The 26,721-nt window shown below is 40.5% G+C and overlaps 1 long non-coding RNA gene across 1 annotated transcript; it reads left to right on the forward strand.

Annotated features, from left to right (window-relative positions):
• The first annotated feature begins 370 nt into the window (after nt 1-370).
• Nucleotides 371-18,644, forward strand: LOC112611652. Its single transcript, XR_003116702.1, has 3 exons — nt 371-566; nt 18,198-18,302; nt 18,423-18,644. It is a non-coding gene; the product is annotated as an uncharacterized LOC112611652 (long non-coding RNA).
• The last annotated feature ends 8,077 nt before the right edge of the window (nt 18,645-26,721 follow it).

The following is a 26,721-nucleotide window of genomic DNA, read 5'->3' on the forward strand; positions in this document are numbered from 1 at the left end:
GATGCAGTCGGGCTTCAGCCTGATCCCATGGGGCCTCTGGGGAATAAACCGTACCACAGAGTCTGCTCAGTCTTGGGGGCATGAACGCAAGGTGGTTTTTTTGTTTGTTTGTTTTTTGTATTTTTTTTTTCCATAAAGCAGTCAGTTATTGGCCCAGCACTACAGGAGAAGATATAAAGAGCCTAGGTCCGTTCAAGGGAAGGGACTTCCCTATCTCCCGGGGATGCTGGCTCCACTTTTCAGCCACCTGCCCAAGATGCCTAGGCCTGTAGGAGGGACCAGAGGCAGATGATGTAGACAATGATGATGTCACAGAGACAAGTGAGAAATAACGGAAGCAGCTCCATTCCCCCGGCAGCTGTGCAGAGAGGCCTGCAGGTCCGAGCCATCAGTAGCAGCCCCTGGGATATCCAGGACATCAGCACATAGAACCAGTAAAAGGGTCCTCCCTCATAGCGACGCATGTCATAGACTCAGATTTATACAGACAAAAGTCGAGTAAACCATGAAAAGAGTCTCTGGTATTTTCAACAATATCACCACACAGGAACCGTATTGATTTCCTTGTAAGTATTTAGAATTTTCTCTCTCATTTAAAATGTCATATCCGGTTTTTATCATCTCTTTTAAATTTGTAGAAGAGCATTTCCCAAACTCTACTAAAGTGACAGATTTCCATATCCATCTATCCCGCCAACATCCAGGCACGTGCAGGGTACTGGGAGAGGCAACAGGTCCCATATCAGTGGACTTCACAGTGTGACGGGGATATTCAACCTGCACCTGTTCCTTGCAGGTGCAGGTTGAATATCCCCATCCAGCTCTTGGCTCTTCCAGTCATTTAGGCTCCTGTCTTTCCTGGAGGAAGCCTGGTATTATCTCCTGGGGACACTGGGTCGACTTTTCAGCCACCTGCCCAAGATAGATGGGACCAGGGGCCAGATGATGTGGACAATGATGATGTCACAGAGAGAACTAAGATATAAAGGAGGCGACTTAGCGGGCAAGGTGATGTGCTGGGTTCTGAAAAAGATGAGAAATACCAGGCCAGGCTGTGCTTTGCGTCTTGGCCTCTCCATTTTCCTTCCTGACTTTTTTCAGCCACAGTGACTCTCTAAGACCTAGTTTTGGCAGAAGGAAGTACCAGAGGGAGCTGAGTTGTTGAACATTATGTGCGATCACGTAATAACTGCAATCAGAAGGGAAACACGCAGAGTTCTGGAGAAAGAGAAATTTGCGTTTGTGGACACCTGCTGGGAGCTAGGCACTTTCAAACAGTTCCTGTCACCTAACTTAAGTATCGTTACTCAAGTGTTACTTAAGTATCATGCAGAGAAGTCGAATGATTAGAAAAGTGGCGTGACTTATACAAGCAACATAACAGCTAGAATTTAAACGTAAAACTGCCCGATTCCAAATCCACACTCTTTCTACTACAAGGCCTTGCCCCCTCCTCTGGGCTACACCGACATCAGAGTTGCAGGGGAAGAGGCCATGTCTAACGAGAGCCCCCTTTACACGCCAACCTAGTCATGGTCACGGTGGTGTGATGACTGAAGACAAAAAGGAACCAGGATGAAAAATTTGTCTCTGAGGACCCAGAGTAATAAAATCCCAGGATAAGGAAGGCCTTTAGCGGATATATGGCCTGCTGTCCCGTTCAGTCTAGAAAACGCCTCCTCAGGGTCCTGCAGACGGTCACCTCCCTCTGCGGGAGGACGTCCAGTGGGAGGGGGGCCACTTCCCTGACCCTAATGTCAGAAGGTGCTTTCTTAGGTTGAATCAAAATCTCTCTGTGTCTTCTCATTGCTTCCTGTTCCTTTCTCTGGAGCAACACAATGTAAACAAGGTTATTTTCTTTTGTGCACATCAGAATTTCATATTCAAAGGCCATCATCAGCTCTCTTGTCAGAAGGGGTCCGGGCTGAACACCCTCTTTTCTCTCAATGATCCCAGCTATGACACAGTTTTCTCACCTTCAACATCCTGGAGGCCCAAGACTATTCAAATATGCCACATATATCTCTAATCACATCCTGTGATTATGACTTGGATAGAAGACAAACACTATTTCCATAATGATGAACATAAGACATTTGAGATTTTTTAATTTTTAGAGTTGTTATTTTGAATTTTTTACCTTCTTAAATCTAAAAAATACTCCCTTTAGAACTCTTCATTTCTTTCCTAATTTCTCTATCCTACTCTCAAGCAGGATCCACCTGCCAAACGCATTGCTCATTAGGCTGTGATACCAAACTGCACAGGAAAAGCTTAATCTTCAAGAACCTGTAGCTGTCCTCCTAGACATCCATATCTCCTTGCCCTAACCCTTTGATTTATGTTACTGTTTTTAAGTCCCATTTTCCAGGCATTTGCTAAGCCAGTAGAGAACTGGGTCAGTTTCCAAAGTCCTGCTAAGAAGTTAATGTTGAATAAAATTTTTTTCAATGCAGCAATTGATCCGCCGTCATTGCCTGTTTGGGCTTCCCAACCACAGCTCCAGGCAATCAAGGAGAAGGCTTATGCCATTTAAACATCTCCCTTCCAGCAAAAGAATCTGGATTGCTTTGTCAGAAAAGTAAAAAAGAGACATGTCCAAATTATAACTCATCTCTCTACCTTCAGCCTTATCAACTATTTTAAGTATCATAACAACTACTCACCAATTGCCTCAAGTCTCATTTTCTCAATGTGATTTCAGTCACTCGGTCTTCAAAGATTATTTTATAGAGCAGCAGACAGGCCCCAGACCAACTCTGTTCATTTCTCAAACTCCTGTTCCATGCCCAGAGGCATCCCCTTTCCAATGACTAGACAGGGGCTGGGGACATTTAGAGGCCTGGGTACATTATCTCAAGTCTGGACAACTATGAAGAGTCAACCCAGTCCCAGAGCTCCTTGCAGAATTGGCTGAGGCTGCTGTTGCAATCCCATTGAGGTTCAAATATTAATAACTTCTGGCCCAACCCAATCGTCTCACCTCCAACAGGTGTTGTTCCTCAGCCTTAGTGGGAAATAGTGTTATTTCCCATTAAATCAGCCATCTGCATGTAAATATCACAGTCTGTTTCCCGTGAAAACCAAACAACTATATATATACACACACACACACACATACACACACACACACACATATATACACACACATATATATGTGATAGAAGAAGGAAAGACATCCAAAGCTGTAGGTGACCTAGATTGGACACATATAGTTGCCTCTTGTTGTCGGTGGGGGATTTGTTCCAAGACCTCCCTCAAATACCAAAACCTATGACTGCTCAAGTCTCTGATACAAAGTATTGCATATAACCTATGCATATCCTTCCATGTGCTAACTCAGGGGAAGACCACAAAGAGCCTGTGTTCTCTTTAATATTCATTTTATTCTTCGTTTTAAGGCATTTGCCTCAAAACCCTGCAAGGTTACTCATCACTGCCAAATTGGAGTCTGTGAGATTCTTCGGAAGAACCATTCATATTACAAGTTTATATTCAAGTGTCAGTCACTGAGGGATTATTGGGGGCAGTCTGACTTTTTAATGATCGCCATTCTAACTGGTGTGAGATGGTGTCTCACTGTGGTTTTGATTTGCATTTCTCTGATGGCCAGTGATGATGGGCATTTTTTCATGTGTTGTTGGCTTCATAAATGTCTTCCTTTGAGAAGTGTCTGTTCATATCCTTCACCCACTTTTTGATGGGATTGATTTTTTTCTTGTAAATTTGTTTAAGTTATTTGCAGATTCTGGATATTAGCCCTTTGTCGGATGGGTAGATTGCAAAAATTTTCTCCCATTTTGTAGGTTGCCTGTTCACTCTGATGGTAGTTTCTTTTGATGTGCAGAAGCTCTTTAGTTTAATTCGATCCTATTTGTCAATTTTGGTTTTTGTTGCCATTGCTTTTGGTGTTTTAGTCATGAAGTCCTTGGCCATGCCTATGTCCTAAAGGGTATTGCCTAGGTTTTCTTTTAGTTTCTTTCAGGGTTTTTACAGTTTTAGGTCTAACATTTAAGTCTTTAATCCATCTTGAATTAATTTTTGTATACGGAGTAAGGAAGGGATCCAGTTTCAGCTTCCTACATATGGCTAGCCAGTTTTCCCAGCATCATTTATTAAATAGGGAATCCTTTCCCCATTTCTTATTTTTGTCAAGTTTGTCAAAGATCGGATGGTTGTAGATGTGTGGTATTGTTCTGAGGGCTCTGTTCTGTTCCATTGCTCTATATCTCTGTTTTGGTACCAGTACCATGCTGGTTTGGTTACTGTAGCCTTGTAGTATACTTTGAAGTCAGGTAGCGTGATGCCTCCAGCTTTGCTCTTTTGACTTAGGATTGTCTTGGAGATGTGGGCTCTTTTTTGGTTCCATATGAACTTTAAAGTAGTTTTTTCCAATTCTGTGGAGGAAGTCATTGATAGCTTGATGGGGATAGCATTGAATCTATAAATTACCTTGGGCAGTATGGCCATTTTCACAATATTGATTCTTCCTATCCATGAGCATGGAATGTTCTTCCATTTGTTTGTGTCCTCTTTTATTTCATTGAGCAGTGGTTTTTAGTTCTCCTTGAAGAGGTCCTTCACATCCCTTGTAAGTTGGATTCCTAGGTATTTCATTCTCTTTGAAGCAATTGTGAATGGGAGTTTATTCATGATTTGGCTCTCTGTCTGTTATTGGTGTATAGGAATGCTTGTGATTTTTGCACATTGATTTTATATCCTGAGACTTTGCTGAAGTTGCTTATCAGCTTAAGGAGATTTTGGGCTGAGATGATGGGGTTTTCTAAAAATACAATCATGTCATCTGCAAACAGGGACAATTTGACTTCCTATTTTCCTAATTGAATACCCTTTATTTCTTTCTCCTGCCTGATTGTCCTGGCCAGAACTTCCAACACTATGTTGAATAGGAGTGGTAAGAGAGGGCATTCCTGTCTTGTGCCAGTTTTCAAAGGGAATGCTTCCAGTTTTTGTCCATTCAGTATGATATTGGCTGTGGGTTTGTCATAAATAGCTCTTATTATTTTGAGATATGTCCCATCAATACCTAATTTTTTGAGAGTTTTTAGCATGAAGGGCTGTTGAATTTTGCCAAAGGCCTTTTCTGCATCTATTGAGATAATCATGTGGTTTCTGTCTTTGGTTCTGTTCATATGATGGATTACTATTATTGATTTGCATATGTTGAACCAGCCTTGCATCCCAGGGATGGCAGAGACACAACAAAAAAAAGAGAATTTTAGACCAATATCCCTGATGAACATCGATGCAAAAATCCTCAATAAAATACCAGCAAACTGAATCCAGCAGCACATCAAAAAGCTTATCCACCAGGATCAAGTGGATTTAATGTCTTAATGAACTATTTAGTTTATAATTAAGAATTTCTTGGCATTGCATGTTGAATCTGTTGAGATTATTTGGAGAGTTATGAGCTTTGCAGGAGATATTCATAACTTATTACATATCTAGAATGGGTTAAAATGGATTTCTCACCTTGAGGATAAACATTTATGCCTTCATTTTCAGTAGCGTAGTAAAATAAAGACAAGGGAGAAATAAGGAGGCTTGGTTTCACTCCTGCCTGCACCTCTAAATTGTTCTGCAAACTTTTCCAGGTTACTGTGCTTCCTGGTGTCAGTTCCGTATCTGTGGAATGAAGAAGGTGTCCTTGATGTAATTCCAAATCTAACACTCTATAACTGTAAGATGACATCCCTAGCCCTTTTATATAATTGTTGTAACTATTAAAGAATAAAAGCATAGAACAGGAAATGCCTAAAAAGACTGCTTCTACAGATGAACTATGGAAATACCTCCTTAGTGACACTTTAAAACAATCTGCACTGTACTAAGAAAATAGTACTTTGAACTATCTGTAGACATAGCAACTAACAGGATGTCTGCCACACAGCACCAGCTGAATACGTTCTTGATAAATGAGTAAATGATTGTTACGTGAATGCATGTTTCCATTCCTGTCATTATCCCACAACAACTCCAAAGGGAATACAATAAATTCTATCCAATGAATGAGCCCATGTCTCAGATATTTTACCTTCATCTGTTTACTAATCTACCTCACAAAAAAATGATATCCTTGTGGAAAATATTTCAATAGAGAAATAATATCCAACTGTGATCTAAATGTTTTAATTAAGCCAACATGTAGTTTAAATTGTTGAGTTGCTTATTAGAGCGATCTTTTTAACTTGTTTTGGAGTGAAAGTGCTTTCAAAATGCTTCCATAAGAATTGGAGGGCTGCAAACATATGGCCTATGTGGTGAAATCCAGCTCCTGTTCTTAGACTTAGCCAAGGACAGTTTTTAAAGGGATTCAATGTTTGACATTTTGGTGGGTTCAGCATAAATGCAGAGGGTTGGGGCCCATCTTACTCCCAAGGGTGTTCTTACACATATTTTAATGCCTTCACTTTGAAACTGACCTGATCTCTTCTCACTGGCCTCATGGGATGGGTTTTGCTGTCTCCACAGTCTCAGCTTCGAGTCCCAGCTCCACTACTCACTGGATATATTTTCTTATCCATAAATTGTGGATAACCACAGGAGATTATTATATGAAGTTATACCAGTAAAATGCTTAGCAAGGTACTTAACATATATTAATGATTTCTATGAATATGTTTGCACAACTTGTTATGATTATGGTAAAGCATATCATTAAATCCTTGGAATTATTTTTTAATCTATGAAATAACTTTAGATGATTACTAAAAGTTCTGATTTTGAAATTTTTAAGTCTACATCCCCTCTTTTATAAACTGATACACCATCAAGTAGATTTTTGTGTCTAAGATGTAATTATTTCCACTGTATTTTCAAATACCCAACTGGAAAGATCATGGAGAAGTATTGCCCAAGGAAGCTGGATATCCCAAAAGCTGGAAGCCAAAAAATAATACAGAGATAAATATCTTGTAGTTGAATACTGACTAAAGAAATGATAACATATCAGTGTACTTAAAACACTGTAGAAAAGCAGAGAAGCTAAAAATGAACTGCTTCATGTGTGAATTCTATTGCTACTCGGAAATGCATCTAAGAAACATTACATGAAAAGAGCAAAATATCAAGGACTCTGAACCACCACTGTCTACGGTGGGCTATCAAGTCAAGTGTAGTTTATGCATCTCTCCACAGTTGCATTGTTGCTTACAGTCCCACAAGGTGCCTTCATGCTCCGTGGCAGCCGTAAATAGCAATGTATTCAATCACACACCTATAAAAGCAAGGCAACTAAGAGTTCACACCCCTCAGGGCTAAAGGCCTGGATTATCCCATTGGTCAAACCACCCAGACCCACTGAAATGTTGGTTAGTGGTGAAGAATCTTGAATGGGCAGTAAAGAAAGAAAATGGTAAATACTAATTTGGGTCCCAGGACCAGCTGCATGAGGGGACCCTGTAGCTTGGGTTACAGACACCCTTTCAATCTTTACAAGAGACTGCAAATGACCCTCTCCGCTTTCTGGGAAAAAGTGAGGTCATCTTGTTCTCTGGCCATTTAGTTTGTAAAGAACAGAGGTGTGCCAGGTTGCTTAAATCAATTCTCCAAATGTGGTACTCAAATAGCAGCACATTTTCTTACTGCATCTGTTCTCTGGATGACAGTCTTCCCCCCAATTCAAATAAATCTATTACAGACTGAAGTATGAAAATCAGGTACATTTTTGAGATCCTAAGAAAAAGCGAAGGGAATCTCACAGAGAAGTAGAGAAGTGAAGGGAATCTGCCTGCAGCTCCAGCCTGGATCTCCAGATCTCCAAGGCTCCCCATCTCGACTATCAGACTGTGGGGTACTTTCATGGGAAATTTTGAGAAGCACAGCCTGAGGTGTTGAAGATAATGAAGAAAGAAAACTCAGAGGACATCTCTGAAACTACACAGCCAGGCCTAGAGGAGAAATGAAGTAGGCTCCTCACTGTCTGAGCCCCACACAGTCCATGGTCTCTCCCCATCTTACTGGACCATGAGCACCCTTCATCAGCAGATGCCCACGACTGCCTCCACTGATGCCATTATCCCCACGGTGCAGCTTCTCTCTCTGCCTTCTTCTCCATCCAAGTCTTTCCCTTCTCCCTCTTATGATACAACCCCTTTGTTTTTACTGATTGATCTTATGACACATCCCTTTTGTTTTTACCAGTTGACACATCTGACATTTTTTTCAGTGTAAAACATTGAAAAAAATGGATAAAATATGTTCCTGCCATTGAATTACACATTAATTTCTGAAGTCAATCTTCCTGAGGTTACCAAGAATCTTTTAAGACATTGAAAAAGTGTCAGATGTGTCAACTGATAACTACTCAATAGGCAACCTCACCACAGAACGGCTGAAGCACCTTGTAAACAAATTACATCTCATATTCGGACACTGTTGGTTAATGCCCCAAACTGGGCCAGTCAGTTTGAGGCAAAGCACCTGGCCTTTGTGAGTATGCAGCTTGTCTTGAGAAAAGACACTGGGTGTATATAAGATTCCCAAAGGTTCCCATGATGTGCAGACATGTCACCAGCATTGCTGTAGTGAAGAATTCTTTAGAGAAGTGAGAGGCTTGTAACACCAGCTGCCATCTGCATACACAGTGCACCAAGCACTGTGCTGAGAACTTTGCAGCCATGATCTTATTTAATTCCTCTTAAACATTCAAGTTGAAGTTGTGTCCTATTATATTTTACATCATAAATGTCATTATATCAAAAAACATTTTTTCCTGTGCAAAATATATGTTGTACATATTCCAGTGAATAAACTTAACAGCTTCCATAGCATCCTCAGATTTCAATATGATTTTTAAATACTCCACTTAGAAGAAATTTCATGTTTCTTTCATCATACTTTGAGTCAGCTTAAATCACTATGTTTTTAACTATTCCACTTGCACGGAAAAATACAAAGTGATGAAAATTGCCTTTCTAAATATTTCTCCCATTGAGGAACAATTCTCAAGTTTCTATTCTTCTAGAATTCAAAGAGTTTTCAGTATTCAGGAGTATTTTCCCCATTGCTGCAAAATTCGTCCTCTTCAATACTTATTTTTTAAGTGAGCACAAAATGAAACAATGGTAGGGTTAATTGATTTTGATAGACCCACCAAAAATCATCGGCAAACATTTATGACTTTCCATTGAAGACAATTCCATCAACGTGTTGCTTCCAAACATCTTTGAAATACCCAGTGATCCCTCCAGTAGAATCTCTTATGAGACATAAAAACTACTGGCACAGAGAATAATTGAGTTTTACTTCTATCAATGAGCATTATCTAATGTTGCTTAGAGGTTTTATGAAACCAGGGAATCATCCATTCCCATCTGTGTTTATTCCTGAAAATTGCGGCCTTGGTGTTATACAGAGACCACGATTACACAGAGAAGGCCTCAGGGGAGCAAACATGACTTCATCCTTTGAGGGAGTGCCACAGCTCACTGCCACATGCACAGAGGATTAAAAGGCAAGTGGGGAGACAAAATACTGTGATTTAAAAAAAAAAGTACAAAGAATTAGCTCATCCAATGATGAAGACAGGACAGCAAATGCCAGATTAGCTTAACTGAGCATGCAAAATTAGATGTTCACCTTGATGAACGTAATTATTACAATTTCAAAACTGCAAATGACCTCAGGAAAAGAAACCTAGAACAGTGTCATTCCCAGTTGAAAATAGCAACAACAACAACCACCAAAAAAAAAAAAAAAAAAAAAAGCAAGCAGAGTTACCCCCAATATAATGCAGAGCTGGTGACATGGTTTGGCTGTGTCCCCACCCAAATCTCACCTTGAATTGTAGTAATCCCCAGAAGTCAAGGGCAGGACCAGGGGGAGATAACTGAATCATGGGGTTGATTCTTGTGGTAGTGAATAAGTCTCACAAGATCTGATGGTTTTATACATCATGTCCCCTGCACAAGCTCTCTTGCCTGCTGCCATATAAGGCGTGCCTTTGCTTTTCACCTTCCCTTCTGCCATGACTATGAGGCCTCCCTAGTTATGTGGAACTGTGAGTCCATTAAACCTCTTTCCTTTATAAATTACCCAATCTTGGGTACATCTTTATTAGCAGCATGAGAACAGACTAATACGGCTGGCGATAGAATGGACAAGACTCTCATTGCACCCTTCTGCCTTCACGAGGCAAGACCCACAGCACTCACACTTTCATAGATTCTGGCAACTATATCCTAGTCCCGCAGCTTTAGAGATGCAAGAGCTGCACCTCTGATCACCTGGCCTGCTTTTGCGTTGTGGCTGCAAATACTAACTCTCAGGGCTTCTGACTACTTTTCTTTCCCCCCACACATAAACTTGCTACATTTCTTCCCCACCCCACTGCTTGTCCAGAAAGCTACAAATCTTTCCAGAAATATCCACATGGCATATCTCTGAAATCAGTCAGCCAGAGGTCAGTATGTATCTGTGCTTTAACTTTATGATTAGTGCCCTAAAAATATTGTTATATTCTGCATTGGGTAAAACACGCCCCTGCCCCTGGATTTCACATTAATTTCTGAAGTTAATCTTCCTGAAGTTACTGAGAATCTCCGTGTTGCTAAATCCAATGGAATCTGGTCCCTCCTCATCTTACTGGACCATCTGTAGCTTTTGGCACCACTGACTATTATTCTCTCTCTTTGAAATACCACCTTCCTTTGGTTTCCAGGAAACTGTATTCTCTTGGTTTTCCTCCTGCATGTCCCTCTCAATCTTCCTTGCTGGCTCATCCTCCTCCACTCAGTCATTAAATGTTGTAATTTCTCAAAGTTCATTTATAGTTCATTCCTTTCACACTCTATCAATACCCATGGCCATACAGAGACTCCCAAATTCTTTTGTCCAATCTTGAGTGCTCTTCTGAGACCCAGAGCTATATAGCTAGACGGATGTCTCTAGTTGTCTCTATTGGGATATCAGAAAGACATGCTTCAACACTATATGCTTCTAAATTCATAACATTTCCAACAATAACAACCTTAGTCTGCTTCCAGTGGTTCCTCTCTGAGTGAGTAAAACCACCCTCCACCATTTGGAGATGCTTCAACGCTGGCAGTCAATCCAGTCTTTCTCTCTCTCTCACTGTGTTTAAATGGTCCCTCTCCCAGTCAAGGGAGATTTTCCTTCCTACGTGTCTCTGTCTCCATCCTCACCACCACCCTCATCCTAGAAACCATGCCTGCCCATGCCTCAACCTCTTGACTTGTCTCCATACTTCTGGCCTGTCTATCTGTGTGTGTTCTCCACATGGTGGACAGAAAGTTCTTTACAAAATGCAAATCTGATTTTATCACCTTTTGCCTAAAATCCTTCCGCAGCTTACCCCAGCTCAGAGCCCACAGGCTCTTCATGGTCTTCTCCTGCCTAAGTCATTCGCTCCATCTGTACCCTACTCCCCTCACCCCAGGATATCCAAGCACCAGTGACACCCAGTGTTTTCAGCTCATCAGACACACCATTCCTCTCCCTACCTCCACCACCTCCACCAGGCCTTGAAGACATTTTCCCTCTACTCAGAAGGTACTCCTCATCCTTCGGCAAGTTGAACCCTATTTCTCCTTCAGATCTCAGCTGAAACATGACCCCTCCAGAAAGGCTTTCCTGAGTGTCCAGTCTAGCTCAGCCCCTCACCGCGCTTCCCTGCTCGGCCTATCCTGGCAGCACTGGCCACTGCTGGGCTTCCGCACTTGCTGTGTATGTGACTGCGTGTTCCTAGGCTCCACATCCTGGGGCTTAGGAACCACTTCCGGTTTCATTGTTTTCTGTACAAATCACTGTGTAGTTGGGACCTGGCATATAGCAGGCACTTGACAAATATTCACTGACTAAACATCAGTCAATGATTTCACCCTTTTTATGCAAACTTTTGCAACAGGCTGGATTATTCAGGAAGGATAGTGTGTTCTTATTAGTCGAGTAGATTTCCTCTCCTCCCCTGCCTGGTCCTCAACCAGCCTGACTTCAGCAATGTCACTCATTATCTTCTAGAAGAGAAAACTTACTCCTAGAGATAGACAAGAGGGCAGTTTGCTCTGCCTACTTACAGGTCATGCTAGAAATGTTTTTCTAGGAAAGGTACTGAAACCCCTAACAAAAATTAGTTTGTGGTTCATCAATTCACATTGTTTAAACGCCTCATGAGAATAAACAAGTGGAAATAAGCCACAGCTATTTTTGTAACTCACCAAAACTAGAGGTCACAGCTGTGCCCCAGGGCAGTCCTGCCCAAAGCTACTCGCTTTCAACCTCACATGAGTCACCCTATGATGGTGGAAAGAGCAAAGTCTTGACAGAGATTCCCTTTTTTTTTTTTTTTTTTTTTGGCCAAATGACTAATAAAAGGTCACCTTGTCAAATTTAGCCTCAGCAACAGGCAATAAATGTGTAAGTATATTGTTGAATTAAGTTCCTGCTCTTAAATTCGAAAGGATAGATTTGTCACCTTAAAAAAAAAAAGATTTTAATTTCAAAAACAAGTGATTCTCTTTATCCTCTGAAAAGATTCCTGGCAAGTTATCTTTGCCAGGGCAACAAATAGAGGTCTGGAGGCCTTCATGTATTTTCCAAAAGTGAGCAGGTCACTAATCAAAGTTCTTCACTGTAGACAAACGGATGATGTATTTACTATTGCTTATACAGATACTTGTGTTTAAACTCATTGGCCTTTAAATATTTGACCCCAAGAAGAGGGCGTCTTTTCTTTGTCAGGCTAAAAGTTTTTAAATGTAGAAAAATCAAATAAAGAGAATGGAAATTTTCAAAGATTAGAAGGGATCCAGATTTGGCCACAGTGAAATTGCTCAGCACAGGGGACATTTAAGAAAGCATGCTAAACAAATTTTTTTAAAATTCTTCATTATTACTGCCATTACCATATTTGAAGTTTGTCCATAAATGCAAACAACAAATATAGAACATTGCATCACAGAGATGTTCTTCATAGCCTAAGAAAGTAGAGCTGCTGGACTTCTCTTCATTATCAAGATTTACTATTACAGGCTTTACACTTTCAAATTTGTTTGTATCCATTTTACCAATGAGGAAATCGGCAGCCAGAGAAGTTGATTTGTTTAGCGGTTCCCAGAGTACAAAGAGCACAAAAAGCTGAGCAGGCACCATGGTGCTTGGGAGTGTGGACTCTGAAGACACGTCGTTGCATGTGTTCACATCCCCGCTCCATCATCCATTGTGTGACCGTGGGCAAGTCCAGTGGCTACTCTAAGCCTTGGCTTCCTTGGCTATGAAACACAGATGATAATACTGAGCTCGTACCATCATTTTACATTCTAAGTGAGATAATGCATAGCAAGCACTCAAAACAGTGTCTGGCACATAGTAAGCTCTTAAAAGCTTTAGCTGTGTTTCAAAATCAGCTGGAGAGCCCACTCAAGATTAGGATACCTAGGAATCTCCTCCAGAGATCATGATTCACTAGATCTGGGCAAGAACCTAGGAATCTGCATTTTAATAAACACTGCCTGTGAGTTGGAAAACCACTGTTAGTGCAGCCAGATGTACCTAATTCCAAAATTAATGTTACCTCACCAGGAAGCAAATTCTTCAGTCCGTTCCCATTTTGTATGGGTATTCCTATGATTTTCCAAAGGGGCCACGTGTTACCTCAATTTAACGCCTTCCTAAGTAACATTTCATCTACATGGCTTTGAAAAAAATCACTTTTTTGCCTCTTAGACGCTCTTTTAAGTCACAATATTTTCCATGATGTTGCCCTTCATTTTTAGAGTCCCACAGACCTGGCATGACCAGGCCCTCGTGTCCTTCCATCGCGTAACATCGGGGACTTGACTCATGTCCTCTCTAGGCTAGAACCCAGTCTCCAAAGCCAAGCCCAGGTCAGAGAGAGCTGAGTGTTCAGGGGTAGCTGTGTTTCAGGCCAACTCCAATTTGGTTTTCTTGTTTCCATCCCCAAACCAGGAGGCCTTCAAGCCCCACATATCAAACAACTGGTTTGTGGAATTGGTTGTTATTACAGGGAGATAACCGAGCTGCCTCCTGAAACATGAGGTTCTTAAACCAATGGGGTATCATACATACCCAGTGCTTTCTGGAAAGATAAAGTGTACGACTCCATTTTCACCACGTCGTTTTGGAAAATAGACCTCAGAAACCAAAGGCAAACACTCAACATTCCAATCCAACTCCATCATCTTCCATGATACGGGCAGTGAAATCACATTTGGTTAGGGCTTTAGTTGCTCTCCAGGAATGATGAACTCAGCTTGATAACAGATGTTCTAAGAAGCTAACAAAAGCTACCAAGAAAATAACTTTTTTCTGGTATCACTGTATGCACCTTTTTCAAACTGACCAAGTGATCGGACAATATAAGGAAAAAGCAGTGGAGTGATTCCATACTGTAAGCCAGATATTCACTTTGAATGAAGCTCTCTGCAGCCCTTACTAGCTAAGTAATTAGTCTTCTCCTAAATTCTTATAAAATTTCAAGACAACAAAACGCTATGCAAGATGTCAGAACAGCAAACAGCCTCAACGTGCTGTAGTTGGGATAACTGGAAAATAAGAAATAAAAATTCATTAATCTTTTCTCTAATTTATAGTAAATTCAATCGTGTTTACATATTGGAAGACTTGTACTTTTTCTATTAGTAAAATATACCCCGAACGTTTCATGATCTCCCGCCCAAAGAACCTAGAGTATGCTTAAGTGCTTTGTGTTAAACAGTACCATGGTGGGTTTTTTCCCTCTACCATGTCAGTAAATCCAACCATTGCACCTGTGCACAGGTGTGAAGAGAGAAATCAACAAGTGAGGCTTCTTTCCCGAAGGCCCTTCCCCTCCTCACCCGTTAAACCCAACAGCTGAGGAGTTGTCAGTCTGTACTGAGATATTCTATCAAAGAAAGGATAGAAAGTTATTAAAAAGTGGTAAATATGGAGGTTAGGAACCTATGTAAACAAGGATACATAAGATAATGTGAAATGAGAAAAAGCAGAATAAGAAAACGAATAGTTACTGATTAAAACGATGTTAAAAACCATACAGCGTGCACGGTTACTGTCAGGAGACCACAATTTGTGCTCTTAAGCCATTGGTTGGAATATGATCTGCAGCAAAAAAAATTATATGTGTAGGTATATATAAAACCTTCAGCTCATTCTTAGAAATTGGCCCAGTGAAAACAAGAGCAGTAGTATATATAAAGATAAACACACACACCAAATATACATATACACATTATATATTACATTCTTGTAAAAAAAATTTTCAATGACCTCTGAGTCAGAAGGAAGGAGCTGAAGAACACATATGTGGCTGTTATCTCGAGGTGGGATTGGGGGCAGAGGGCGTTTATTAACCTTTGTCACAGCCTTCAGTGGTACAAGAACCTGCTGCTCCTGGGTCCTCTCATTTGAAGACACCCACCGCCTAAGGATGAAGAGAAGCTGCTTCTTGCAGATCTGAGGCTGATTTCCCAACTCCCAGGAGTACCCTTTCCACAGCCTGTTCCCCAGACCCAGGCCTGTCCCCTTAGGCCTGGTCCCAAGTCAAAACCAGCTGTTTCTATTTTAGAAGACAATACTACTTCTTCCCTTGCCTTGTATTACCAGTGGCCTAGGTTGTCAGATGTTCCTCAGGGTACAGCCTTATTCATCTCTGTGTGTCCCCAATGCCAGACATAGCACTTGTTACAGAGTTTCTGTTCCATTGTATACAGGGAATTATAGAGGGCAATAATAGACACCGGTGAGATGGGGGTGAGGGTTGAAAAATTACCTATAGGGTACAACGTTCACTATTCAAGCGACAGGTGCACTAAACTCCCAGACTTCACCACTACACAATATATCCATGTAACACATCTGCATTATACCCCCAAGTCATAAATCTACGAGATACATACAAATTAAATATATATGCATCAAACTAAATACATACATATATTTAAACACAGGAAACTAGAAGTGATTATTTTACAAAATGAAGTTACTCCTTATCTTCATGTGACTAATACCCTTCAAATGGTAGAATTCTCAAAACATAACATTTTTACTTTCTACAGAAAGCACAGAAACACAGAAGTGTTTTTAAATGATTAAAATATTTTGCAGGAATGTACTCTTTAGTCCCAATATCAGTAGGGAAATGTTTCTATACAACAGTGAATTCATAGCATAGCATTACACGCAAAGGTCGAAAAGAATTAGGATACTCTACATGTACTAACATGAAAAGATCTTTAAATGTAATGTTGTCTGAAAACAAACTGCAGCAGTATAACTAGGGCCTTCTGTCATTTTTAACTAAGGTAAGTAAATCACGTATTCAGATGAATGAAAATAAGTTTACAGAGGTCTTGCATAATTTTAAGTTCTTAAAACAGCTCCCATGTACACATACATAAATCTGATCATATCAATAAAAATACAGCAAGAGACACATCCCACTCTTATTCAACAGGAATTCTTGACCAAGACTACAAATGTAGCCCATTTGACATCGAAAACATTGGGACTGGTGTGAGAGTGAGGAAAATGGGGAGAAAAAAAGAACTTTGAAGACAAGGATTTGAAGTTAGCCTGAAGCATGGAAAGGAGGAAAGGCAAGCTTTCTTCAGTGAGGACAGTGCCTGACAGAGAAAACCAGATCCTGAGGAGGGGTTTCTCCAGGAAGAGAAGGTCAAAGTTGCAGGTAGGCTCTGGAGACAAGGAGCTCGCACACAGTGAAGATGGCAGCCACATTGAGCAATCACTCCAGGCCGAAGGACATGCACCGAAGGCGGGAAGGGTGGCACCGTGGGCTGCAGTACTGGACAGAGCTTCGGACGGGCAGGGCCCATTGGAGGGATGGGCGCAGGTGGGGCTGAGAAAGCAGCATGGGGCAAATGCTGCAAGTATGGAAGCCAAGACACGAGCTTCCTTCCAACCACCAAAGGGCAACTCACAAGCAAAATTCTTTCATAATGCTTCACCATGTTTTTTTTTTCTTTTTTAGACAGATCTCACTCTGTTGCCCAGGCTGGAGTGCAGTAGCGCAGTCACAAACTCACTCAAACTCAAACTCCTGGGCTGAAAGGATCCTGGCACCTTAGCCTCCCGAGTAGCTGCGACAACAGGTGTGCACCATCATACCCGGCAACTTTTTTGATTTTTTGCAGAAATGGGATCTCCCTATGTTACCCAGGCTGGTCTTGAGCTCCTAGCCTCAAGTCATTCTCTTACCTTGGCCTCCCAAAGTGCTGGGATTACAGGTGTGAGCCAAGGTGCTTGGCCACCTCACCATTTTTGCTGACTGAATCACTTGACTAACCCAACCATAGCTTGCTACTGAAGATGCTGGCAACCTAGTAGACAATACATCAAGATGCAATGATGCTCCATGGAAATGCAATACCTTCCACCCAACCAAGGTAAAAGTGTCAACTAAATGTTAATGTCTCCACCAACCACAGATGGGGTTTGCAGGAGCAATGGCTGTAGGGACACTGAGACTTCACCCTCCAGAAGGCAGCATCTTCCTGTGTCACAGCTAGATCACCAGCTACCCACAGACAGCCTGAACTCCAATAGTCTCCCTGCACATGTGCCTTTAAAAGTTTTACTGGCATTATTGCTTTTTTACTTCTGGTAATTGCTTTAAAAGAACAGAGCTCTTTGTTTAAGGGGGGCCCAGGGATCTTATAATTGCCACGAGGCACATGAGAGGTTCCTAGACTTTCTAAACAGTTTCTCTTTTAACATTAAATATTAAGTTCCTAATGTTTGGCCAAAATGTAGATGCTCCCTAAGGAGGGGGAAGTGATGCTATCAGGAAGATCGTGTAGACTGGTAAGAGATCCCTCCCACATTGCTGACTTCAGAACTGCATTTTGACTACAGAACCACGGTACCTGAGGAGGGGTGCCAGCCACCCTGTGCCCATGAAACCACGATGTCTTGCCAGAAGCAGGGCACACTCTGGCCCCAGCTGCGTCAGGGGCTTCAGACTCATTAATATATTTTCTATGTTAAAAGAAATGATGACGTATCGGTTCACCTGCAATGAATCACATCGAGTCAGTTCTTCAACGAGTGTTTCCAGAATCTTTAGAAAGGGCTCCAACCCAGCCAGTGTAGGTGCTCACTGTCCCATGGTATATTTTTCCCCAGAATTTTCCAGCTGTAACTAACAGTAATTTCAGTGACATTAAATACTGTTACAGGAACTTTCCAAATGTAGAGGACCCTTTAGAATGAAGCATTGAGCATGAGGGGCAGACCCCCTCATCCAACCACCACCTGACTCTGTGTGAACCGGGAACTGTTAGGTGAGCCCATCAGCTTGAGCGGATGACCCAGGCTTGCAAAAGGGGAGACTGGGGAAAGCTTTGCCTTTCTCTTTCCGGGGGAAGACCCATTTTAAAAATAACAATGTCCTATTTTCACAGAATGTCTGTGCTGTGATAAAAGGTCATCTGCCTACAATGTTATGATACAGACCTCAAACCGACAAACATGAGGAACTTCTGCCTCTAGGTTAACTGGTTACCCACTGTATAAGACACACCACACACAGTCCAGGAGGCGGAGTTTCTGAGACACCTAGAAACAGCTTAGAGGCAAAGTGACAAAGCAGCAACAACAAATAAAACCAATCTTCTCAAACTGGCTCTCGCTTAGGCCTAACTAGTTATGCACTGCTTGAATAACTATATCAAGTTCCCTTGAGCTGTCTTTTATTTTAAAATGCTATTGTAGGGCTGACTCATCCACTCCTTATCATGCCCAGTGTACTGTTCATATCTCGTAATCAACTTGGTGCTAAAAGTAGTGACGAGCCATTTACAATGCCAGAAATCAAATTTTGTATCAGTTAAAATCAGTTTTGGCTCCAAACAATATATAATAATGAACGTGATAACTTGTATGAAATGGCCCAATCTCTTAAGAAATGAGAACTACCAAAATTCACTAAAGAAAAAGTAACCTTGTATAGTCCTGTATCTATTTGAAAGCAGTTATTATAGTTCAAACCCTTCATACACACAAAGGCTACCAGTTTTTTTGGGGTTTTTTGGGTTTTTTTGTTTTTTTTCTGAGACGTAGTCTCGCTCTGTGACCCAGGCTGGAGTGCAGTGGCACGATTTCAGCTCACTACAAGCTCCACCTCCCGGGTTCACGCCATTCTCCTTCCTCAGCCTCCCGAGTAACTGGGACTACAGGCGCCCACCACCTCACCCGCCTAATTTTTTGTATTTTTAGTAGAGACAAGGTTTCACCGTGTTAGCCAGGATGGTCTCGATCTCCTGACCTTGTGATCCTCCTGCCGCGGCCTCCCAAAGTGCTGGGATTACAGGCCTGAGCCACCGCACCCTGCCAAAGGCTACCAAATATTTAAGGAAGAAATAATACCAACTGCACACAAATTTTGCAATACAACTAAAGAGGGAGGGATACTTCCTAACTCATTCTATGAGGCCAGCATTAATTTGATAGCAAAACTAGACAAATATCTTATAAACAAAATACAGACCAATATTTCAGATGAGCATAGATTTAAAATAATTTTTAAAATTTCAGTAAATCAAGTCCAAAAATACATAAATACATCATGACCAAGTATGGTTTATTTCAAGAATGCAAGCCTGTTTTACCATTAAAAATCAGTCAATATAATTCATTATAATATAACAAAATAATGTTATAATTCACAGAAAAAAAATTATGTCTATAGATTTAGAAAAAAAATTTGAAAAAAATCCAAAGTGTTATTGACAAAACTCTCATAAATTAGACATAAAAGAAAACTTTCTTAACCTGATAAAGGGTATTTATTTTAAAAACCTATATCCAACATAATTTGTAAATGTAATAAGAATGTCAGTTTATGGTGAAAGACTGTATGGCTTCCTAATAAGATCAACAACAAGGCAAACATATCCATTCTCACCACTCATATCCAACTTCGTACTAGAATTTCTACCCTGTACAATAAAGCAAGACAAAGAAATAAGATGTGTCTAGATTGAAAAGGAGAAACTTTATTCTTTATTCACAGAAAACATGATCGTCTATGTAAAAAACCCCATGGAATCTCAAAAAAATACAAGTCATGCGAACAAATAGGGGAACTTAGCAATGTTGCTGAATATAAGACATATAAAATCAATTGTATTCTACATGTTAACTAACAATGAGAAATTTAAACTGTTTAAGAAATCCCATTTACAATAGAATCAGAAAACAAAAGTTACTTTGAAATAAATCTGAGAAAAATGTAAAATATTTATACACTGAAAATAGAAAATATTGCTGACAGAAAATTAAGGAAGACCTACATAAGTGGAGACATATACCATCTTCATAGATCAAAAGACTCAGTATCAATAAGGTGTCAGTCATCTCTACACTGACCTACAGATTCCAAACAACCTGAATCAAAACTCCAACAGGGATTTCCGTAGAAATTAACAAGCTGACTCAAAAATTCAGGTGGAATGCAAACAACCTAGAGTAGCTAATTCCAACGATAACTTTGAAAAAGAATATATTGAGAGGACTTACATTACCGGATATCAAGACTTACTACAAAGCTACAATAACCAAGAGAGTCTTGCGTTCGTGAACTGATAGACAGAAAGACAAACAGAACAGAACAGAGTCAATTTATTTTCCACAAAGTTACAAAGTCAATTTATTTTCCACAAAGTTACAAAGTCAATGGAGAAAGAATGGTGTCTTCAACAAATGACGCTGAAACAATTGGACACTATTACGAATTTCAGAGTCGTAATTCATAATTCACACCATACACAAAAATTAGTCAAAAAAGATGATAAACTTAAATGTACAACATTAAACTATAAAACTTTCAGAAAAAATAACATACGGGAAAATCTGTAATCTGAAGGCCACACAACAATTTCTTAACAACAAAAGCCTTAGAAATATAGTCAATTGGATTTTGTCAAAATTAAGAGCTCTCAAAAGATACTTCTAAGGGAAAGAAAAGATAAGCCATAGACTAGGAGAAATTATTTGCAAGTTACTTTTCTGATAAAAGACCTACTAAAAGTATTCAGAACATTTAAAGAACTCTCAAAACTTCGTAAGGGAAAACAACCCTAGTTTTTAAAAATGGCAAAAGATCTTAATATAGAGATCATCAAAAAAATATATAAGAAGGCAAACAAGCACATGAAAAGATATTCAATATCAATATTCATTAGGGAAATGCAAATTAAAGCCTCAATAAGATCCCACTACACACATCTGAGAATGTCTAAAATTAAAAAGACTGGTCACCTCAAGCATTGATGAGGATTTGCAGCAACTGAGACCTCATGGACTGCTGGTGGGAATCTGCAATGTTACAGCCACTTTAGAAGAGATTTTGGAGGCCGGGCACAGTGACTCACACCTGTAATCCCAGCACTTTGGAGGCCAAGGTGGGAGGATCACTTGAGCCCAAGAGTTTGAGACCAATCTGGGCAACATAGCAAGACCCCATCTCTACCAAAAAAAAAAAAAAATTTAATTAGCCAGGGGTGTTGGCACATGCCTGTAGGCCAAGCTACTCAGGAGGCTGAGGTGGGAGGATTGATGGAGCCTGGGAGGTTGAGGCTACAGTGAACCAAGATTTCACCACTGCACTCCAGCCTGGGCAACAGAGTGAGACCCTGTCTCAAAAAAGAAATAAAAGAGCTTGGCAATGTCTTAAAAAGTGTTAAACTTGTAGCTACTATATCACACAATCATTTCATTCCTAGGCTTCATCCAGGACAAACAAAGCATATGTCCACACAAAGACATGTATGCAAATATTCATAGCAGCTTTATTTAGAACAGCCAAAACGGAGGACCAATCCACATGTCCATCGAAAGGTTAATAAATAAATAATGGAATTCTACTCAGCACTAAAAAAGAATAAACTATTATTGAAACACTCAATGAGAGGGCTGAAACTCAAAATAATTATGCTGCATGAAAGAGCCATATCCCTCCCAAAAAAGTACATCTTATACGATTTCATTTATATCAGTATCTAGAAAATTCCTGCTACTGTATGGTGACAAGAAGCACATCAACAGTTGCTGTGGGGGAGACAGGGCAATACGGGAGATGGGTTACCAAGGGGGATGAGGAAATTACTGAGAGTGGTGGGAATGTTCCTTGTCTTGATTGTGGTGATTGCTTCTTGAGTGTATACATCTGTCAAAAGAGTTCACTTCAAATGCATGTATTCTGTATGTCAATACACCTCAATAAAGTTATTGTAAGTCACCTTATCAATGAGGGCTTCTCTGAATAACCCCCTCACTTAAAATTACAATATTGCCCACCTACCCCACCTGTCTCTCCCTTAATTTTTCTCCATAGATTTTATCACTTTCCAATATAACGTACGTTACTTACTTGTTTTGTTTATATCTGCCTCCTCCTGCCCATAACACTGAACTGTGAGCTTCCTGAGGGCAAAGGTTGTTTTCCGTTTTCGGGCATGATGTGTCCCTAGCAACTCGAATAGAGCCTCACTGAAGGAATGAATGGTGAAGGCTTCTTTGCCTCTCTAGCCTCCCTTGAGCTCTCTCAGGTCCTTTTATTTTTTATAACACAGACTGAGTTCTCCTGCCTAAACACATAAGGTAACAGAAAGCAGGAAATATACATGTATTCTATTGATGATTCTCTATTAATCATGGGAGTCGTTTAGCCCTTCTGGGTTTCAATGTCCTCATTTATAGAAAGAGAAATAGATGATCTCTATGATTTAAATGTTTGTTATTTGTAACGTACCCTTCTCAAAATTAACCTGCAGATCCATCGAAAGGATCTGATGGATATACATACACACACATATACTGTGTATATACATATATACTGTATATGTATATATATACACATACACACAGTAGATTTATATGAACTGACTTGAAAAAATACACGTCAAAAATTAAGTAAAAAGAGATGCTGTCAAACAATATGCATAGTGTGATCCAACATACTAAAATACTGTAAAACTAGATCTATGCATATATGTCCAGTGGGACACGGAGGCCTACAGAACAGGCGGGATGATGGCTGTTCAACTGCCAGCTGTGGTTACTTCGGGGATCACAGGAAAAGAAAAGAGAGTTTCACTTTTTACCTCGCATGCTTCAAAACAAGACAAGTGAAACCATTATGAACGAGATATTTTTTGTATTTTTTTCTATATTATATATATATAACTATTTTTTAAAAGCATTTTAAATTAAAACTCTTGCTCCTGACCTCAAATATCCACTTCTACTAGGAAAACCTCTCTAACTTAGACTGCAGAATGCAAGGCTATTGTCGTTATTTTTCTGGGCCTGCAAATCACCCTGAAACTAATAGCGTTCCAAATCTGTGTCAAGCTCACTGCAGAGCTGCATTTAGCACGTTCCCTGAAGGGTCCTTACTCTATAGTAAAGTTTCCCCATCCTGCAGAAAAGAGATAATTTCTGTGCTAAAGTGGACAAGAACAAGAGAAAAAGAGAGTCACTGGAGAAGAGAAGAATGGGAAAGGTCCTGATCTGTGATTGCGATAGCAAAGATTTCCCATTTTTTATGACTCAGTGGTAACTATCAATGTCCGTCCTAGATCTACCAGGGACCAAACTGCAATTGTGTTGCTCTAACAAACTAGCAGAGTGGACCCGATAACAGAATGGCCAACAGCGTGAGGCAGCCCCAGCGAGGCCCAGCTAGACTAAGGGAGCTGTGACATTATGAATGCATCTTGGGGCAAGAACATGGCAAAATGGTTTTCCCTTATCGTATCAGTTTTCCCTAGCCAGGGAAGGAACCAGGTTAGCAAAACTTAGCATATCACATAACCTTACAGGGGCTGGCACAGAAATACATTCTCCCAGCACATTGTTAAAAGCAGGACACTCCCCATGTTTGTTACATTCTACACAGCAGTGTGGCTGATTTTATTTCACAAAGGAAAAACAGGCTGTGGAAACAACCAAGTCCATGTATTTTTCTCAGATGCATTCGGTTTTGCGTAGGTAATTTTTAGCATGGTGCATCCTCCCTTTCTAGCTGGCCTTTTTTTTTTTTTTTTTTTTTTTTTTTTTTTTGGCTAAAGGAAATGAGAAGATAATATATTACACTCCAAAAATTCTAGACAGGTCCACCAATGAATTCCACAGTACAACAATACCAACTTTCCTCACGATGGGATTGTTTTACAAGGAGGTTCATGACTATCACACAAGTTTCTGAATTCTGAGGTCGCCTCCCTCCTGTCCTGCTGATTGACACTTGCTTTCCCATTTCTGAGGCTGCAGCTGCCACCACGTGGAAACAGAGTGCACAGGTATGAGAGGCACTGATCCCAAAGGTTCAACATTACAAATCTGTGTCAAGCTCACTGCTGAGCTGCATTTAGCACGTACCCCAAAGTGTCCTTACTCTATAGTAAAGATGTGTTTCCTCATCCTGCAGAAAGGATATAATTTCTGCGCTAAGGTGGACAAGACAGAGAAAAAGAGAGTCACTAGAGAAGAGAAGAATGGGAAAGGTCCTGATCTGTGATCTCGACAGTGAAGATTTCCGTTTTTTATAATTCAGTGGTAACTATCAATGTCTTTCCTAGATCTACCAGGAACCGAATAGCAATTGTGTTGCCATAACAAAATAATCCAGCTTTCAGGAGTTAGAATTTCGGTGGCAGTCCCGAGATACAGCATTAATTCCAGCCGAACAGAACAGCAAGGGGAGGGACGTTTAGAACACTAGACCTTTGTTACATGCATATGGCTTGTTAAGAAGTCACACTTCATCAAGAGGTGAAAGCAAATGCCTTCGTTCATGCAATCAGCATCTTTAGTCACACGGCATCCCCAAAACGAGATATCACTAACGTTGACTGGAGACATCTTGAATATTGACATACAATTTGGATACAAATTGTTTGCCATCTACATGTCTAAACAAGAAAATCGATTAGCATTCTTTCTCCAGTCCTCTCTAGACAATCTGGATATCTCAAATTACCTCCTTTTTCTAATTCATCCAATCCTTCAACAGAAAATTAGAATAGCCTTTCAAGCTGTAAAAAAGAACCAATATTGTAATAGTTATTATTTGTGTCCATGAGTTTATGCTTACAGTTGCATCTTATGGGACCTAAGAAATCATACTGAAAGAAAACAAGTGTCTCTAAAAGATGAGTAAAAGCACAGGGAGTTTAAGAAACAAAGTTTGTTGCACCACTTCTGAAATGGGACCGGCAAACATTTAGTAAGCTACTACATACTTAGAGAGTACATATTAGCTGTTATTGTCCTTAAGAAAGAGTTCTGGCCGGGCATGGTGGCTCACGCCTATAATCCCAGCACTTTGGGAGGCCAAGGCGGGCAGATCACAAGGTCAGCAGATCGAGACTAGCCTGGCTAACACGCTGAAACCCATCTCTACTAAAAAAACAAACAAACAAAAAACAGCCGGGCATAGTGGTGGGCGCCTGTGGTCCCAGCTACTCAGGAGGCTGAGGCGGGAGAATGGCGGGAACCCGAGATACTGACCTTGCAGGAGCCAAGATCCGCGCCACTGCACTCCAGCCTGGGTGACAGATCAAGACTCTGTCTCAAAAAAAAAGAAAAAAAGAAAAAGAAAAGAAAGAAAGAGTTCTGGCACCATTTAATATTTGTTGTATTATACTTCATTTCTTCTAAAACGTTTTGTGAATGCAAACATTGATTAGTAAATAAAGAGATGTTTATTACCGCTGTCTTTCCAAATATATTTTAATCCTTTTTTCCCACATTTCATCTACCAGTTGCAAGCATTTCATATACATCTTTAATTATTCCTTAGTCCTAACACTCAAATTTCCACTTCAATGGGGCCTTGTCTGCAAAAAAAAAAAAAAAAATTCTATCACTGTTTTTATTCAGAGACGTTTTCGTCTTTGCAAGCTGGAATATAAACTTGCATGAGAAAAAAGGTTCTTCCTTCACATGAGAATGATTACAAACCCACCGACAGGGTGAAGGAAACTCCAGAGGCCTCACCTTAAGTGGAGACAGCAAATTTATTTATTTAGAATGTGCCAGTTCTTTATCATTTTGCTTAACTATAGCCTCTCAAGGTTTGTTTCCCTGGGACTAAAGGACTCTCTAAAGAAAAATGACATCAAGAAAATTATCTCAAGAGGCAGAACTTTCAAGCAGCAATGGGAGGCTTCCCAAGTGATGTTTTGGACTTTGATCTGCAGCAGAACTACCAAGCAGCATCACTCCCTCCTAACCAAGACAGCCACCCATGCCTAGCCCATGAATTCCATCTGCCAAAATGCTTGCAAATGCCTCTGCCTCCAGAAGGAAGAGATGGAGGAAGCCCCACTACATGACGGAAATTAGACAGTCTTAGTACACAGTGGGTGGGGGTCAACACTGAGCTGAGCGGAGACAGCAGAGTGACCAAATAGAGCACACGGCCTGGACGGCAAGGCCCGAATTCTCATCTCCACTGAGCCGGGGTTCTCTGACTTACAGGGCCCCAGCTATACAACAAGACTGTGTGAAATGATGCCGACGTCTCTTCCTTCTCTAAAATTGTGCATCTTGAATTGTTCTAGATTCTAATCTTGGTGTATCTTTTAACGGACATGAAAAAATGCGTGTATCTGATGCAATGTTGTCTGAATCAACGATTACAAAAATGTTAGAATTTTATGAGCGACCTGGGAAAATCCTAACACAGAGTAAAAT

Source organism: Theropithecus gelada, chromosome 18 (genome assembly GCF_003255815.1).
Source record: "Theropithecus gelada isolate Dixy chromosome 18, Tgel_1.0, whole genome shotgun sequence".
Classification (NCBI taxonomy): Eukaryota; Metazoa; Chordata; class Mammalia; order Primates; family Cercopithecidae; genus Theropithecus; species Theropithecus gelada.